The sequence below is a fragment of the Anomaloglossus baeobatrachus genome, chromosome 3 (assembly GCF_048569485.1).
Source record: "Anomaloglossus baeobatrachus isolate aAnoBae1 chromosome 3, aAnoBae1.hap1, whole genome shotgun sequence".
NCBI classification, from domain to species: Eukaryota; Metazoa; Chordata; class Amphibia; order Anura; family Aromobatidae; genus Anomaloglossus; species Anomaloglossus baeobatrachus.
This window is the reverse complement of record NC_134355.1, coordinates 673998772-674017622: the sequence shown is the minus strand read 5'-3', so window position 1 is coordinate 674017622 and position 18851 is coordinate 673998772. Positions and strand designations below refer to the sequence as shown.

At 51.2% G+C, this 18851-nt stretch overlaps 1 long non-coding RNA gene across 1 annotated transcript in view; it reads left to right on the top strand.

Moving 5' to 3' along the window:
* LOC142295753 (uncharacterized) overlaps nt 1-18851 on the top strand; it is a 311869-nt gene that overhangs the window by 61276 nt on the left and 231742 nt on the right. The window contains exon 2 of the long non-coding RNA XR_012751544.1: nt 1-118. This is a non-coding gene — a long non-coding RNA (uncharacterized LOC142295753). The remainder of the gene's footprint in view (nt 119-18851) is intronic.

The window sequence follows — 18851 nt, the reverse complement described above, 5'->3', positions numbered from 1 at the left end:
GTTCAGATGCAGAAGACCAGAGAAGAGGGAATCTGGAGAGAAGGCTGTGGATTTGAACAGTTATCATGGCGTCTGGACAAGATTGAGGCAAAAAGACATTAACGTTGTCCTCTACAAGGTAACTGGATGTATATTTTTACTTCTTGATACTGCCTACATCTCATCAGTGCTGTGGTTCCTGTATGGTCCGCAGTCTGAATGTGGCTGATAACAACAACTCGCAGCTACGCCTTAAAATTGAGGACATACTGAGAGTTGTAGGTTCATGAGATACAATTGATTATGGGACTGATTTGATTGTACAAATGATTGCTGTACTAAGTTTGGTGATGTAATCATGTGCTTATGTTGGTTCTAGTGACATACACATGTACTGATGATAGTACTGTGTGCCGCCCCAGCAGCGGATCGAACCGCTCGGATCCGGGGGTAATGTCCGTTCGTGGCTCGAGGGTCTCCGGACCCGGGGGCTAAGGGCCACACTCGAATGAAGAAGTGGGTATTTACAAAGGAGATATTGTTTGTGACGCCACCCGTGGTGTGCGGCAATTGGGAGTACCGCTGCTGCCATTGGGAGTACCTGGGGTGATGGAGCGAGGCAGCTAAGGTATCGTCGCCCTCCACGGCTAGGGGAAGGCCCCGGGACTCGGTGGGATGCAGGGGTCATTCAGGTACTCACTCAGTCAATAAGCAGACACTGACAACCAGGTAAACCAAATCTTGGGGTATCGCTGCCGCTTAGGGGGAGCACGTCCGGGTCCCGTCCCCTGTAGTGTCGCCTAGTGATCCGTGACCTGGCACCTAGTCTGGAACTGGCTGGGCCCCGATCCCCACTCTGGCTAAGTGTGGGAGCCTGCTCTCAGGGCTCAGGTTTGGGATTTCCTGGACCGTTTTGTTGGAAAGTCCTATCCCCCTCGTTGTGCTAATGCCCCGATTCTGGAGCTGGTGGGAACAGATCATAAAGGCTCTGTTCTCCTCAGGTAAATTGTTGGGTTGCCTGAAGCTTCTCCCCAACCCAGGGTCCGTGTACCCCGTTGTGCCTTCGGTGACAGTGCCAGGCTGCTGACCATCCTCCTTGACAGGTCCAAGCACCTAGCCGCAATCCCCTGCGACCGGGGGTCCGACTCCTCTAGGCCCAAACCACCATCTGCAACCTAGACAGCTTGTCAAGGAGCCACCGCTCCCAAGCTCCTCTCACTTCTTCTCTCTACTTCACGCTCTCCACTCTGCTCACCTCCCCTCCCTGAGCCCCCAGGTGGGCAACTCTATTCCCCTCAAGCCGTCCACTGGTGTGCCTGGTGGGTGTGGTGCAGTGTGTATCTAGGATTTGATTCACTGTTGGAGGCAACACTACAAGATAGGGACCCAGAACCATGAGGGTTTGGAATACCACACGGAAGAGCAGTTTGTGCAGTACCCTGTGATGACCTGATAGGCCAGGGGCGTCACAACTGTTGTTGCATTTATTTACTAACAGTGGTTCTCCTGATGTATTCATTTCCTAATTCAGATTCTGGTGAAGCATTAATATACTTATGGTGGTTCTGGTGATGTATACATGTACTGATGTAGTATTTATTTACTGACGGTGGTCTTGTGATATATTCATGTACTAATAGTGGTTTTAGTGACCTATTTATTTACTGATTATACTTTTAGTGCTGTATTTATTTACTATTAATGGCTCTGGTGTTCTATTTATGTACTGATGATTATTTTGGTTTCATACAACACCAGAACCATCATCACTACATGGATACATCACCAGATTAATCAGCAGTACATGAATACAGCACAGTACACAGTACAGGAATATGACACATAACCTAGCATCAGTACATGAAAATGTCACCAGAACCACCATCAGTATAGAAATACAGCACCAGAATCAACATTGGTTTTGTTACAAATTGGATTTTTTGCATGTCGGGCGTAAAAACCGTCATAGGTATCCCTTTATCTATAATGGAGTCTGTTTAGAGTCCATTAGGTTTTCTGCCAAATGCTGGACTCATAAATTTAAACTAGTTGGCCCCCATTATGAGTTAAGTTATATTAGTCTCCAAGACTGACCTTGAATCTGACACTATAATATAGGATGTAAGGGATGGATATTGCTATTTGTCACTTGTATTATGTAAGTGGTTCCCAAACAAAGAATGATTCTATATACAGATGAGCTCAAAAGTTTATACACCCAGGCAGATTTTTTTCTTTTTTGGCCTTTTTTCAGAGAATATGAATGATAACACAAAACCTTTTTTTCCAATCATGGTTAGTGGATGGGTGAAGCCATTTATTGTCAAACTACTGTGTTTTCTATTTTTAAATCATAATGACAACCAAAATCTTCCAAATGACCCTAATCAAAAAATCACATACCCCAGTTCTTAATACCATGTATTGCCCCCACTACATCAATGACAGCTTGAAGTCTTTTGTGGTAGTTGTGGATGAGGCCCTTTATTTTCTCAGATGGTAAAGGTGCCCATTCCTCTTGGTCAAATGGTAAAGCTGCCCATTCTTCTTGGAAAAAGCCTCCAGTTCCTGTAAATTCCTGGGCTTTCTTGCATGAACTGCGCACTTGAATTCTCCCCAGAGTGGCTCAATGATATTGAGGTCATGAGACTCAGATGGCCACTCCAGAACCTTCACTTTGTTTTGCTGTAGCCAATGACACGTCAACTTGGCCTTGTATTTTGGATTGTTGTCATGTTGGAACGTCCAAGTACGTCTCATGCGCAGATTCCGTGTTGACGAGTGCAAATTTGCCTCCAGTATTTCCTGATAACGTGCTGCATTCATCTTTCCTTCAACTTTGACCAACTTTCCTCTGCCTTTGTAGCTCACACATCCCCACATGATGAGCGATGATGTGGGGATGTGTGAGCTACAAAGTGGAAAAAAAAGATTTTGTGTTATCATTAATATGCTATGAAAAAAGGCCAACAAAGCAGAAAATCTGCTGGGGTATGTAAACTTTGTAGCACAACTGTATAACTTTGAAAATGCACCTCCTGTTGAGCTTCACCCAAAAAGTGCATCAATTTTGTTTACGTTTGCTGGTATTTTGAAGTGAAAAAAGGTACCAATTCTAAACATTGGAGGGTGGAGGTAAGTTAGGGGTCCTTTTTGATTAGTCTCTGACCCATTCCTTTACTTGGGGTCTGGGGTTTCCTTGGGGAATGGGGGAGGCACCATCAGCTTTATCTGCCTAGGGCACCAAAATAACTTGTCCCACGCTTGCTGAGTGGAAATAAGATAATCCTAAAGTGTTGACCAGGACACAGATCGTGAGACGACACTGAGGTTAGGGACTGACCTAAGTGGCCCCAGGCAGAATGGTCCAGAGGATGGGACTTTAGCGACAAGGCCCCAAGACTAAAAGGTAACAGGTCAGGATGGACTGGTTTATGAGCAAAGTTGGCTTTCTTGGACAGAGTCTCCACAAGCGTCCGAGAGCCCAAGGCTCTACTCTGGCACTACTGGCTACCCTCATCTTCTACGAGGAGAAGAAAAGTGGATGCAGAAGCATCCGGTAGCACAAGGCTCTACTCTGGCCATAGTGAATGGACTCCTGACCCTCTCCTCTATGAGGAGATTGGACATGGAGATGCAGAAAGGGAGTGACTGTCACGAATTGGACTGTAGCGTTAGGCTTGGTCATGCTGGGACTCACAGGACCAGTAAGAACAGAAACAATCCAGTGGGAACTTCAAATGTGTTTGAATATGCTTTACACAACTGAAACCTACCGGAAGATGTGTGCCTGCTATCTCGTGTACAAAGTTGATGAAGATGAAAGAGCTGTTGTTGAATCTGAACTGGTGGTTTCTTTGGTGAAGCAAGTCATCGTTTGGTTCTGCCCAGCTGATGCCGATGGCAACATGCAGCCTACACTGGTGGATAGCCCGCACGACACAAGTCCACACATCTAGCCAATCCCTCACTTACGACTACTGCCCCGTGCCACTCTATACTTGAACATTCTGTCTCGTGTCCGCATTCGGTTTGGTGTGGCTTCCAAGGTTGTCAGACTTCCGTTTACTCCTGAGAGTCATTTGCTTTCTGCCTGCAGTCACTAGCTCTGCCACCTGCCTGCCCTTGACCTCCAGTAATCCTGTTTGGTGTCGTCAGTAACTCTGCTACTTGTCTGCCATCGGCCTCCAGCAATCCTTTACTTGTTTACAGTCATTTTTATTCCTGCTTTACTTCTGTGGTCTTCTGCTGTTTTGCCATCTGTCACAGGTCTTCGTTAAGCTGGCATCTGACCATGTTGTTCAGGTTATATTAGTCCATAATGTTCTGTAACTCTGCTTGATGTCCATTATCTGTCTGTTAATCCCTGGACTTTATTAAATTGTTATTTTTGCATTATTTATATCTGTGTTCCATAAGCCCTATTTGACTGTTGCACCGGCCCCCGCGTGTCCACCAGGACCAGCGGGTTTAGAGGATCCACCGCTACTACACGAGCCCACCTCGCATAACAGTCAACATACAATATATAGTAAAAGCATGACATGAGCCCACTTGCACCCACTAACAACATAAGTCTAAATGTTTATGTACCTCAGACAAGGAGTAGAAGTCCTCTTTTATTGTCAACCAGCTGACAAAGAACCCATAGTTGCAACAAAATTATGTTCAGCCTTGTTGCAGAAGCATTTGTTAGGTCAACAAGTAAAGTCAAACCCAATAACCTTTATTATGCATCTAGGAAGGGTCATGATTATATTCAGGACTTGTTTTATATTCTTTAAAGTGGTATTCTCAAGTTTGGAAGTTATCCCATACTTCCAAATCGCTGGGGGTCTGATCACTAGAACCCATACAGATCCCAAGAACTGAGGCTTTGACAAGCCTCATTTGAATAAAGTGGAGGCCGATCAAATGTACTGCCACTGATTTATCCTTAACGGGACTGCTGGAGACAGCCGAGTGCTGGTCTTCGGCACTCCCTGAAAGAGCGTGTAATCAAACCCCTTACCTACCATATAAGCAGATTATAGGAAGCCACGGACAACCATGATAAAAAACTGTCCATGCCATACCAGAACAGCTCAGGTCCATCAAAATGGGAGCCAAGACGAAGAGAAGACTCAAAGATGAGTCTGATAAAGGCGTCCCAAGCAGACCAATCCATATGTTTTCATGAAGTAACCCTTTTAAACCTGCTGCATATGATTGAGGTCATAGATTTCCCTTTGAGGGTCTACAAAATGTGTATATAGAAACTTCACAAATTTGGACTGATATTGAGGTTTGATGACTCACCATACATTGTTCCAGTAGGATTGGTTACTATTCTATGGTTTTCTCTCAATAGTTGTTCGTCTATAAAACAAAGGGAAGGGCTTATTATAGGGTAATAATTGCTACAAGTCTTAAACAAATTTTGTGGACTATTTCTAGATTTATATAAAAAAAAAAGATAGACTGGATACTTGGAACCATTGGCTTAACTGTGTAGAATGGAACCCAACAACAACCCTACGGAACAGAAGAAAGAGGTGGACCACTAGGTATGAAGACTTGCTGATGCATGAAGAGGTGGATGGTTGAGTTTACAGCCAAATTCTGGGTATTGTGAGTGGGACTAAAAGATCAACATGCCCTGAAGACAAATAAACCCTTATTTCTAACCAGAGGAACATGGAGACAAGGTTTAAGATGCCTGTATCAGCTACACTGTCTACAGTGGCTCTATTAAAGAGAACCTTACCTCACTTCTGAGAGCCTGAACTCTGGACCTTGGCTGCTTCTGACTCGTGAAAGCATGAATGAATAGACGAATTATAGGAAGCACCTGCTGGACGAGGAAATCCAGGACAACGTTTATTATCCCCTTTCAGTGGTCTATTCACTACTCCATTAGGGGTTTCCTCTTCCCCCTTCTGATACTTCACACTCACTAATAACAAAGACGGTATTGTCCTCATAAATGATATGCCAAAAAATATTAATCAAAAGCACAAATCCCAAGGAACATTCGCCAACCTTTCTAAACATATTGTGAAGAAACGAAAATAATAGAAGCATGATATCAAGTGCAATACGATGCTTATCTAAGACCTTTTCATTCATGATATGAGTCCACCATTGTCTTGAGGGAACTCAAAGAGTAAAGTCTATCAGAGGAAATTGCTCTGTTTTAATTAGACATTACAAAGGAAAAAATAATTTTGATCTTTGACTGCTAGGAAGGTCAGGAGCTCCATACTTTGCTCTTCTCATGAAAATTTTGGAGACCTTTACCCTCAATTTCTTTAGCAAGGCAGTGGTGGTCTTGGGGCCGGTATCATGTTGGAATATGGAGGGAGGGAATCATGCTCTGCTTCAGTATGTCATAGTACATGTTGGCATTCATGGTTCCCTCAATGACCTGTAGCCCCCACAGCTGGCAGCACTCATGCAGCCCCAAATCATGATTCTCCACCATCATGCGTGATGTTAGGGCCAGGTGGACGGGCAGACCCAGGAGGTGGATCCACTGGGCTGAACACCTCACCGAGGGCAAGGTGCCCGGTAGCCGGAGCACTACAGGTAGCAGGACAGTCCGTTCAGAGGAGTGTAGAAGTCCCTGGGACCACGGAGTCACTGAAGGTAGTCCGGGTGACGGAGCTCAGGTTCGGAGGCCGAGATGACGTCAGGCAGAGTCCGGAACCGACGGAGCGAGAAGATGGGTCACCACAGGGATCGGAGATGGTATGAACTTGACGGGATGGCAGACCGTCACCGTTCGGGGTTCGGGTATCATCAGAACCGGTTGGCGAGGCAGGAGCGGCTCTAGGAGAGAGATAGGTAAGTATACCACAAAACACAAGGAGACCTGACTCCTAGCTTAGCAAAACACGAAGAACAGGCCCCGCCCACTTGGAAAGGATCTCCCTATATGCCCTGTACCTGATTCTTCAATATCCTGTTGGAGGACACTGGCCCTTTAAGAGAGGGTCAATGACCGCGCGCGCGCCCTAATGGGCATACACGAGGCCCGGGTGCCAGAAGCCAGAGCAGGGAGCGGTGAACAGGAGGCAGGAGAGCCGGGCTGGAGCAGAGTTGCCGACGGGCGCCGGGAGCGGGGACCAGGCTGCCTGGGGACCGCAGGTGATGGAGCATGGAGGCTGTGGAGCGGGGGACGCCTGGCAGAGGAGCCGGGAAGCGAGGCAGCGGAGCCGGGGAGCGTGGCAGGGGAGCCGGGAAGCGAGGCAGGGGAGCCGGAGAGCGTGGCAGGGGAGCCGGGAAGCGAGGCAGGGGAGCCGGGGAGCGTGACAGTACCCCCTCCCCCATGCCCCCCTCCCCGCAACCGGGACAGGAAGGCACGTATCAGGGGAGTACCCACATTCTCCCGGGGTTCCCAGGACCTATCCTTAGGACCATACCCTGCCCAGTCCACCAGGAAGAACTGTCGGCCCCGCACAGTTTTCATGGCCACGATATGCCTTACCGCATAGATGTCATCATCAGCAATAGGAGGAGGAGCAGAACTGGCAGCAGCGGAGAAGGGACCAAGGACAACCGGCTTGAGCAGGGAGACGTGGAAGGAGTTGGGTATCCTCATCGTGGCCAGGAGCTGCAGCTTGTAGGAGACCTCATTTATTTTGCTGAGGACTTTAAACGGCCTGATGTAGCGAGGACCCAGCTTGTATGATGGTAGCTTCAATCGGACGTACTTGGAAGCAAGCCAGACCCGATCTCCTGGAGAGAAACACGGAGGATCCAGACGCCTCTTGTCTGCGTGTCTCTTCATCCGCAGGGAAGCACGTCCAAGGGACGTCTTGACAGAGTTCCAAATTGTCGTAAAGTCACGGACTACAGCATCAGCAGCAGGGACATCCGAGGAAGAGGATACAGGTAAAGGGACGGAAGGCTGTAATAAAGTCCATTGCAATGTGTTGCCACGGAACGGAGGGTATAGGCAGAGGCAGAAGACGACCATATGGCAGGTGTTTGGGCGTCTTGTTCCTGGCACAAGAGGAGCAGGCTGAGACAAAAGAAGCGACGTCCGTGCGAAGGGATGGCCACCAGTAGTGACGTACAATTGTACTCCATGTTTTCTTCTGACCAGCATGGCCGGCTATTTTCGAGGCATGGCCCCAGTGCAACACTTTTTGCCTGTCAGTCTCAGAGACATAGGTCTTCCCGGGCGGTATCTGGGCCAGGGTGACAGGGGCCACCGGAATGATTTTACTAGGGCAGATGATGGGCTGGGATGTCTCCTCCTCCTGCTCCATGGGCATGAATGACCTGGACAAGGCATCTGCTCATACATTCTTGTCCGCGGGTCGAAAATGGAGCTGAAAATCGAACCTGGCAAAGAACAAGGACCACCTGGCTTGCCGTGGGTTCAGTCGCTGAGCGGACCGCAGGTATTCCAGGTTCTTGTGGTCCGTGTAAATGATCACGGGGTACACTGCTCCCTCCAGAAGGTAGCGCCATTCCTCCAGAGCCAGTTTGACTGCCAATAGCTCTCGGTCACCGATGGTGTAGTTGCGTTCAGGCGCTGAGAAGCTCTTGGAGTAGAAACCGCAAGTAACCATCTTCCCGGAGGAGGACTTCTGCATGAGCACTGCTCTGGCTCCCGAGGAGGAGGCATCCACCTCCAAGGTGAACTGTCGGTTTAACTCAGGACGGTGGAGCACAGGGGAAGAAGCAAATGCCTGTTTCAGGGAGCCAAACGCGGCGTCGGCCGCAGGTGACCAGTCCTTTGGATTAGCCCCCTTCTTGGTCAAGGCGGAGAGAGGTGCAGTCAGAGCAGAGAAGTGAGGGATGAACTGACGGTAATAGTTTGCGAATCCCAGAAAGCGTTGGATTGCCTTCAGTCCGGAAGGAGGGGGCCAGTTGAGAATGGAAGAGACCTTCTCCGGGTCCATCTGCAGACCGGTATCGGAGATTACGTAACCCAGGAAGGGAAGAGAAGACTGCTCGAAGACACACTTCTCGTACTTGGCGTACAGACGATTCTCTCTCAGTCTTTGTAGTACCAGCTGCACGTTCTCTCTGTGGGTCTGGAGGTCCGGAGAGAAGACCAGGATATCATCAAGATACACCACCACACAGACGTAGAGAAGGTCCCGGAACACGTCGTTCACCAATTCCTGAAAGACTGCTGGTGCGTTACATAGGCCGAAGGGCATCACACAGTATTCATAGTGCCCATCGCGAGTATTGAATGCGGTCTTCCATTCGTCCCCAGAGCGGATGCGGACCAGGTTTTAGGCACCCCAAAGATCCAACTTGGTAAACACACGAGCTCCTCTAAGCCGATCAAACAATTCGGGGATGAGCGGCAGGGGGTATTTATTTTTCACGGTGATTTGGTTCAATCCCCGGTAGTCAATGCATGGGCGTAGGTCGCCCTCTTTCTTCTTAACGAAGAAGAAGCCTGCTCCCGCAGGAGAGGAGGATCTCCGAATGAATCCCCTTGCCAGGTTCTCCATGATGTAGGCAGACATGGCCCTTGTTTCAGCAGGAGACAGCGGATATATCCATCCTCGAGGTGGTGTAGTTCCCGGGAGTAGGTCGATGGCACAGTCATAAGGACGATGTGGCGGAAGTACCTCTGACTCCTTTTTATCAAAGACGTCCGCGAAGGACCAATAGGCCGAGGGCAGTCCCGGTAGGGACTCCGGAACCGGAGGTCGTCGGATGGGCTGTATAGTCTTCAGACAGTTCTCGTGGCAAGAGGAGCCCCATCGGGTGATTTCACCAGTACACCAGCTGACTGACGGTTCGTGTGCCCGTAACCAGGGGAGTTCCAGCAGGATTTGATGAGACATGTGTGGGAGGACGTAGAGTGTGTTCTCGGTGTGCAGGGCACCGATACGTAGTTCCACCGGCTTGGTGATCCACGAGATGGTGTCAGAGAGGGGTCTCCCATCTACAGAGGCAATCACGAGGGGTTTGTCGAGTGGAGTAACAGGCACCTGGTACTTGTCCACCGTGGCCTGCTGGATGAAATTGCCTGCTGCCCCGGAATCGAGGTACGCCTCGGCCGTGAACCGCGTCTCTCCCGTTGTCACTTGAACAGTCCACGTAACCGGGTCTGAGAGAGTCCCAGCACCTAGGGTGGCCTCTCCTACCAACCCTAGGCTTTGGAGTTTCCCGGCCTCTCTGGACAGGAGCGTAGAAGGTGTGTGCCCTCTCCGCAGTAGAAGCAGAGGCCCTTGGCGAGCCGTTCTGCTCGGCGTTGTTCGGACTGCCGCAAACGGTCAATCTGCATGGGCTCGTGGACAGAGACACCAGACGACGCTGACTGAAGTACGGCGGGCTTCTGCGGAGGAGAGGAATGCCGTATCGGACGTCTCTCACGGGACACCTCTTTGGATCGTTCCTGGAATCTGAGGTCCACGCGGGTGGCTAGTGCGATCAGGGCATCCAGGGTGGAAGGAACATCGCGGCCTGCCAGCTCGTCCTTAATACGGCTTGAGAGTCCTTCCCAGAAGGCGGCGGTGAGGGCTTCATTGTTCCACCCCAATTCTGAGGCCAAAGTGCGGAAGCGGATGGCATACTGCCCCACCGTCATGGTCCCCTGACGTAGCCTGAGGAGTGATGAGGCGGATGCGGCGGCACGTCCGGGTTCGTCAAAGGTGTTTCTAAATGCCTGCAGGAAGTCCTGGATGTTAGTAGTTACAGGGTCCTCCTTCTCCCACAAGGGGTTCATCCAGGCCAGTGCCTCACCCTCTAGATGGGACATCACAAACGCCACCTTGGCTTGGTCGGAGGCAAACAAGTGCGGAAGCAGCTTGAAATGGAGGGAGCACTGGTTTAAGAATCCTCTGCAGGTCTTGGGATCGCTGGCATATCGGGGTGGAGAGGCCAAGCGGAGTTTAGAAGCTTCCGAGGTAGCCGCCACGGGAACCGTGGCCGTGGACTGTGCGGTAGTAACCTGAGACACCAGGGACATGGCAGATGCTTGCAGCGTGTGCAGGCGGGTATCCACCGAGGACATGAAGGCCAGCATGCGGGACTGGGTCTCGCGCTGTCGTACGAGTTCCTGCTGCAGGGTGCCCAGCTGGGCCGCTAGTGCTTCGGCGGGATCCATGGCCTGTTCTTACTGTTAGGGCCAGGTGGACGGGCAGACCCAGGAGATGGATCCACTGGGCTGAACACCTCACCGAGGGCAAGGTGCCCGGTAGCCGGAGCACTACAGGTAGCAGGACAGTCCGTTCAGAGGAGTGTAGAAGTCCCTGGGACCACGGAGTCACTGAAGGTAGTCCGGGTGACGGAGCTCAGGTTCGGAGGCCGAGATGACGTCAGGCAGAGTCCGGAACCGACGGAGGGAGAAGACGGGTCACCACAGGGATCGGAGATGGTATGAACTTGACGGGATGGCAGACCGTCACCGTTCGGGGTTCGGGTATCGTCAGAACCGGTTGGCGAGGCAGGAGCGGCTCTAGGAGAGAGATAGGTAAGTATACCACAAAACACAAGGAGACCTGACTCCTAGCTTAGCAAAACACGAAGAAGAGGCCCCGCCCACTTGGAAAGGATCTCCCTATATACCCTGTACCTGATTCTTCAATATCCTGTTGGAGGACACTGGCCCTTTAAGAGAGGGTCAATGACCGCGCGCGCGCCCTAATGCGCATGCGCGAGGCCCGGGTGCCAGAAGCCAGAGCAGGGAGCAGTGAACAGGAGGCAGGAGAGCCGGGCTGGAGCAGAGTTGCCGACGGGCGCCGGGAGCGGGGACCAGGCTGCCTGGGGACCGCAGGTGATGGAGCATGGAGGCTGTGGAGCGGGGGACGCCTGGCAGAGGAGCCGGGAAGCGAGGCAGGGGAGCCGGGGAGCGTGGCAGGGGAGCCGGGAAGCGAGGCAGGGGAGCCGGAGAGCGTGGCAGGGGAGCCGGGAAGCGAGGCAGGGGAGCCGGGGAGCGTGACACGTGACTGTAGGCAGGACACACTTGTCTTCGTCCTCCTCACCTGGTTGCTGCCACACACGCTGACACCATCTCAACCAAATACGTTTATCTTAATAATAATTTTAATAATCATTTTTATTTATGTAGCGCCAACATATTCCGCAGCATTTTACAATTCAAAGAGGACATGTACCAACAATACAAGACAATTTGGCAGATACCAAGAGGAGTGAGGGCCCTGCTCGCAATCTATGACAGTGATGGCTAACCTATGGCATGAATGTCAGAGGTGACACACCGAGCCAGTTTTGCTGATGCGTAGCAGGGGCAGGCGGCCACATCCTGATCTATAAAACAAGCCGCAGCCGCTGGTGATTTAACTAGAACAGTGCAGCCCTAAACTGTTCTGAAATTACCTGCCCGGGGGGGGGGCACAGATGTGTGCTGCTCCTGCAGTGGTCAAACCGCTCGGATCCGGGGTTTGCTGTGGCTCGAGGGTCTCCGGACCCGGGGACATATGGCTACTTCAAATGTAAAGGGGGTATTTACAGGGGATAAGAGTTTGTGACGACACCTGTGGTTCGCGGTAAGGGGGGTGCCGCCGCTGCCGATAGGAGTACCCGGGGAAGATGGAGTGGGGCAGCCAGATGACGTTCCCTCCACGGGTAGGATGGGATGGAGGTGTAGGGGAGCGTGGTGCGAATTGGAAGCAGGGGAGGGCAGTGTACTCACTCAGGCGGTGTTGGTAGTGATGCAACCACAAAGCAGACTCTGACACAGAAGTAAACCAAGTCTCTGGGTGTCGCTGCCATTTCAGGGGAGCTCGTCCAGGAGTCCGCTCCCGTTGGTATTGCTGATAGTCTGTACCTTGCCTCCATGCACTGTATTTTAGATGTTCTGAGTGACCCCTCTGCTTGAAGCTGTTGGGGTCCCACTCCCCACTGTTAAGTAGGAACGCTGTGCTTTCGATGGCTGACACTTGGGATTTCAGTGGGCCACATAAGCTGGAAAGCCCTATCCCCCTCTTTGTATTGTTGCCTTCGATCTTTGAGCACTTGGGGAAAGTTCTTAAAGAGACTATCCTCCACAGGTTAATTATCAGGTTGCGTGAAGCTACTCCCTAATCTAGGATCCAGTACCCCGCCGTGCTCGGTACCGATTCAGTTGCTAGATACTCCGGTGCCGACCGTTCCCCTAAACTATGCCTGACACCTTTCTCCAATACCCTGCGACCGGGTCCCGGACACTTTCGGTCCCAGACCACCATCCGCAACCTAGCCAAAAGTACCCAGGGAGCTCCAACTCCCCGCTCCTCACTCTTTGAGGGCTACCACTGATCTGACTATAATCCCTCCCACCAGTCTGCATGACCCCTAGGCGACTGGCCTTTTTCCAGCTAGACCACCCACTGGTGTGCCTGACAGGGTGTGGTGTGAGGTGTGACTAGGATTTGCATGCTGATGGAGCAATACCAAAGGTCAGGATCCCAGGACCATGGGGGGTTGAGTCCTGCACCAGAAGAGGAAGGAGTGCAGTACCCTGTGACACCCTGACTAGTTCAGGGGTGTCACACATGCAGTTCTAGTTATATATATAGTTATATCACTGATGGCTGCGGCTTGTCATATAGATCGGGATGCAGCCACCGGTGAGTTAACTATTGTGTTCTGTACCTTCACTAAATCAGGCTCCTAAGTGAGGCGTGCTTAGGTACCATGCAGTACGTAGCATGCCTCTCTCTAACCTTCCGGAGTGGAGCATGAAGACAGGCGCCATTGCAGGCTGGCGCTGGGCAGGATTATATTACACCAGTGTGACTGCTGCAGTAAGTCCACACGTCAGCACATTTTAAGAGCGCTGCTGTTACTTTTCGGAATCTGGATATGTAATAAAAATTTTGGTGAGTGAGACTGGGGAGGAAGGAAGAGGAGAGAGGAGATAACGACTGCTGGGGTAGGGAGGGGGGAGGAGATAATGACTGCTGGGTAGAGAGAAGGTAATGACTTCTGGGGGGAGGGGCAGAGGAGATAATGAATGCTGAGGGGAAGGGAGGGGGAAAGGAGATAATGACTGCTGGGGGAGCAAAGATAAAGACAATGGGTGGAGAGGAGATAATGACTGCTGGGGGTAGAGGAGATAATGACTGCTGGAGGAGGGGGGAGGCGATAACTTATGAGGGGAAGAAGGGGGAGGCTAGATAATGACTGCTGGGGAGAGGAGATAATGACTGCTGAGGGGAAGGGAGGGGGAGAGGAGATAATGACTGCTGGGGGTAGAGGAGATAATGACTGCTGGAGGAGGGGGAGAGGCGATAACTAATGAGGGGAAGAAGGGGGAAGCTAGATAATGACTGCTGGGGAGAGGAGATAATGACTGCTGAGGGGAAGGGAGGGGGAGAGGAGATAATGACTGCTGGGGGTAGAGGAGATAATGACTGCTGGAGAAGGGGGAGAGGCGATAACTAATGAGGGGAAGAAGGGGGAAGTTAGATAATGACTGCTGGGGAGAGGAGATAATGACTGCTGAGGGGAAGGGAGGGGGAGAGGAGATAATGACTGCTGGGGGGGTGGCTTGCTTGGGCTTCAAGTGTACAAAATACCAACTTTTATTTGAAGATTTAGCCAATGAAATTCAGCAATAAAAAAGTCACTAAGCAAATAAGGTAAAGAATTATTTGTTTTTGCTTTATTAATAAATACAGTACATATATTAACATTATAATTTTTTGTTATTAGAACTTCAAATATCAAAAAATGATGGATTTTTCTAGAAGTGACACACCACCTGAGTTAAGCGCCCGTTACATGCGTCAATTTATCAGGAGATATGTTGTCGGGGTCACTGATTCCGTGACGCACATCCGGCATCGTTTGCGACGTCGGTGCGTGTGACACCTACGAGCGACTCTGAACGATCGCAAATAGGATGAAAATCATGGATTGTTGACACGTCGTTCATTTTTAAAAAATTGTTCATTTTGGGGAAGCAGCCGACATATTGCTCCGTTTGACACCCTGTCAACATCGAACAGCATTCAAACGACCGCCTGGGTCCAACAATATATCGTTGATCGCTGATGCGTCGATTTTGAGATCGTTACGTGTGACAGCAAATAAACGACCTATAAGCGATACCAGCAAATCGTAAATATGATCTGGGCGTGTCACGTCGCAAATGCAATCGCACGATAGATTGACGCGTGTAACGGGCCTTTTCTGCTCGTTTTTTTACGACATTTGACACACCGCGCTCAAAAGGTTGGCCATCATTGATCTATGAAGAAATAGGGGACGCAGAAAAGGTAAATAGTAAAAAGTGGGAATTTGGCTGGTCCAGCCATCTACATAATAAAAAGGATATTAAAATAGCACTGCCACCAGTCAGTATGTGTTCAAGTACAGGTACAGAGAACTATTGAGTGCATGGACGGTGTGAAGACAGATGATAAAAAGGACCAGATTTGAAAAAAAGATTTTGTAAAGACAAAATAGGAATAGTTAGATAATTTAGGTGAGGTTATGGGTCAGTCTAAAGAAATGCGTTTTTAGGGCACGCCTAAAACTGTGGGTATTGTGAATTAAGTGAATTGTCTTGGGTAGTGCAGTCCAGAGAATTGGCACAGCTCGCAAGAAGTCTTGGAGACGGTAGTGGAAGGTTTGGATTAGAGAGTATGTCAGCCTTAGGTCATTAGCGGAATAGAGGGCATGAGTAAGGTGATAGATCAAGATGAGGGAATAGATGTAGGATGGTGCAGAACTGTGGAGAGCTTTGTTGTATAGAGTAATAAGTTTATATTGTACGAGTACTCTGTAGTGCATGGGCAACCAGTGCAATGACTGGCATAAGGTGGAGGCATCGGTGTAGTGGTTGGAGAAGAATATGATCCTGGTTGCTGCGTTCAGAATGGATTGGAGAGGGGAGAGTTCAGTAAGAGGGAGACCAATTAGTAGGGAGTTGCAATAGTCCAGACAAGAATGAACCTAAAGGCCCTGTCATACATAGAGATAAATCTTTGGCAGATCTATGGTTGCAGTGAAATCATGGACATATTGTTCCATTTGTACACAGCCACAAACCTGGCACTGATTGTCCACAATTTCACTGCAAATCAGTGCCAGGTTTGTGGCTGTGTACAAATGGAACTGTGACGCCCTGGACTAGCCAGGTAGTCACAGACATAACACCACACACACACCCCTTCCCTGGATAGTAACACCAGTCAAACAAAATCCTTGTTGCCTCCCTCCAGGGTCTGATGTCCAAACCAGGTGGGGCGGAGCCAGGCGGTTGGCCCCACCCACCGAGGAGTTCACAGGCCTGGAGGCGGGAAAAGAGACAGATTTGAGTAGACAGTGAAAGGAGAGGACAGAAACTGTAAGTGTCTGGCTAGGAGCCCAGGCACTGTCAGCAAGGTCGGCAGACGGTGGTAGCCGTCTGCAGGAGTTAGTGGATCTCTGCGGAACCGTAGGACCAGGGTCGGGCGGTGGCCCGCCGGTACCGAACCGGGGAGCGGAGTGAAGCTAAGCACAAAGGCAGGGCCATCAGACCCCGACTCGGCTTGGAGCCACCAACAACGGTCAAATTTGAAAGTAACCGGAACCCCAGGGGTTTCCTAACACTCAAGACCCGACAGAAGGCAACAGTCCACACCGTGAGGATACACAGCCACCGCCACAGGCTAGAGATCGAAGGGCCAGTGCCTGCGGGCAAAACGGGCTTCTTCGGTACCTATACGCCGGGGAGCGGACTACCGTTGGGAAACCATCGGAGTCAACACATTCTACACAGGTGCAGGGAAAGACAGCCACCATCAACCTGTCCGGGGAGAGCAAAGACACTGCAGCCGGCTGCGGGACCCGTCCATCCAGCCGTTTGGTTTACCAGAGACTCTGTGAATTTGTGTCTGAGTGAGTACAACCCTGCACCCCTGCAACCCTGCACCCCAGCAATCCAGCCTCCCCGTTCCACAACTGGGCCCCAGGATCACCAACCCCTACCCACGGAGGGGACAACATCCTAGCTGCTCCCTACCATCGCTCCCGGGATCCCCGTCACCAGCAGCGGTGGTGCCCATTATCACCACGACCCGTGGGTGGTGTCACGAACTATCTCCCAAAACAAACCACCCCCCTTTTCACTCGTGGGCAAGGAGCGCTGCTCGAGTCCCCGGGTCCGGCCCACCGCTCAAGCCACGCAGCAGCAGTCGCGGACCCGAGCGTAGAGAGCGCGGCCCCTCCGCCCGCGACAGAACAATATGTCCATGATTTCACTGCAACCACAGATCTGCCGCAGATTTATCTCTATGTGTGACAGGGCCTTAAGACTGAACCCTGAGCAACACCGACAGAGAGAACGAGCGGAAAGGCAGAGGAGCCGGCAAAAGATACAGTGAATGAGTGGTCATAGAGGCAGAAGGAGAACCAAGAGAGAACGGTGTCCTTGAGCCTGAAAGAGCGGAGCTTAGTGAGGAGGAGCTGGTGATCCAGAGTATAGAATGTAGCAGAGATACAGGAGAATCAGCAGAGTGCAGTCATCATTAGATTTAGCTGTTAGTAGATCATTAGAGACTTTAGTAAGAACAGTTTCCATGTAGTGTAAGGAGCGGAAACCAGAGTGTAAAGGGTCAAGAAGATAGCGGATCAGATGGGACTGGACAAAGCGTTCCAGAAGTTTAGAGATGAGGGGAGATTAGAGACAGGTCTGGTGTTAGCAGCACAGTTTTGGTCTAAGGATGGGTTTTTTTAGTAATGGGTGTATGCTGGCATCTTTGAAGGAGGAGGGAAATGTCGCGGGCGGAGGAGGGGACGCTGCGCTCACCCACTGCTCGGGTCCGGCTGCTGCTGCTGCTCGGTGGTGGCTCGAGCGGTGGGCCGGATCCCGAGGACTCGAGCGGCGTTTCTCGCCCGTGAGTGAAAGGGGGTGGTTTGGGTTTAGGGATATTGTCCGTGACGCCACCCACAGTTGTGGTGAGATTGGTGACACCACCGCTGCTCTGGACTGGGATCCGGGGAGCGATGACAGGGAGCAGCTTGGATGTTGGTTCTCCCCTCCGTGGGTAGGGGGTTGGTTGTCCCGGGGCCCAAAGAGGGGTAGGGATGGATGGCAGGCGGGTTGCGGGGCCTGGTGAGGTGCAGGGTCGCGGGGGCAGCGCTGTGCCGCACGGCACGGTGGTACTCACTCAGCCAATGACGAATGCAAAGTCTCCGGTAAAACAAACGGCTGGATGGATGGGTCCCACAGATGGCTGCGGTGTTTCTCCTCCCGGCAGGTTGATGGTGACTGTCTTTCCCTGCACCTGTGTAGTGTGTACGGTTCCAATGGGTTCCCACCGGTAACCCGCTCCCCAGCTTGGATGGGTGCTGAAGGAGCCCCTTTTGCCCGCAGGCTCTGGCCCTGGAAACTGTAGCCTTGGCGGTGACTGTGTTTCCCTTTACGGTTTGAGCTGTCGCCTTCAATCGGGTCTTGACTGCTGGGAAACCCCAAAGGTTCCCTTCGCTAACGGATTTGACAAATTTAACGGCGACTCCTAGCCTTGTCGGGGTCCGTAAGCCCTGCCGGATGGTGCTGGCTTTTCTTTATTCCCCGGTCCGGTACCGCCGGGCCACCGCCCGTCCACGGTCCTTACGGCTCACTCCAATCGGCCTCTCCTGCAGACGGTCACCACCATGTGCCAACCTTGCTGTTCCGTCCAGGCCACAAACCCGGACGCTGTCAGACTGCTCTCTTTTCACTTCTCCACTTCTCTCCACTAAAACTAAACTGAACTGCTTTTCCCGCCTCCTGGACTGTGAACTCCTCGGTGGGCGGGACCAACCGCCTGGCCCACCCCCTGGTGTGGACATCAGCCCCTGGAGGAAGGCAACAAGGATTTTGTGTTTGGCTTCGGTGTGCCTAACCGGGGTGTGGGGTGTGTTGGTGTAGTACCTGTGATGACCTGGCTTGTCCAGGGTGCCACAGAAAGACACCAGATGAGAGAAAGTAGTTAAATATT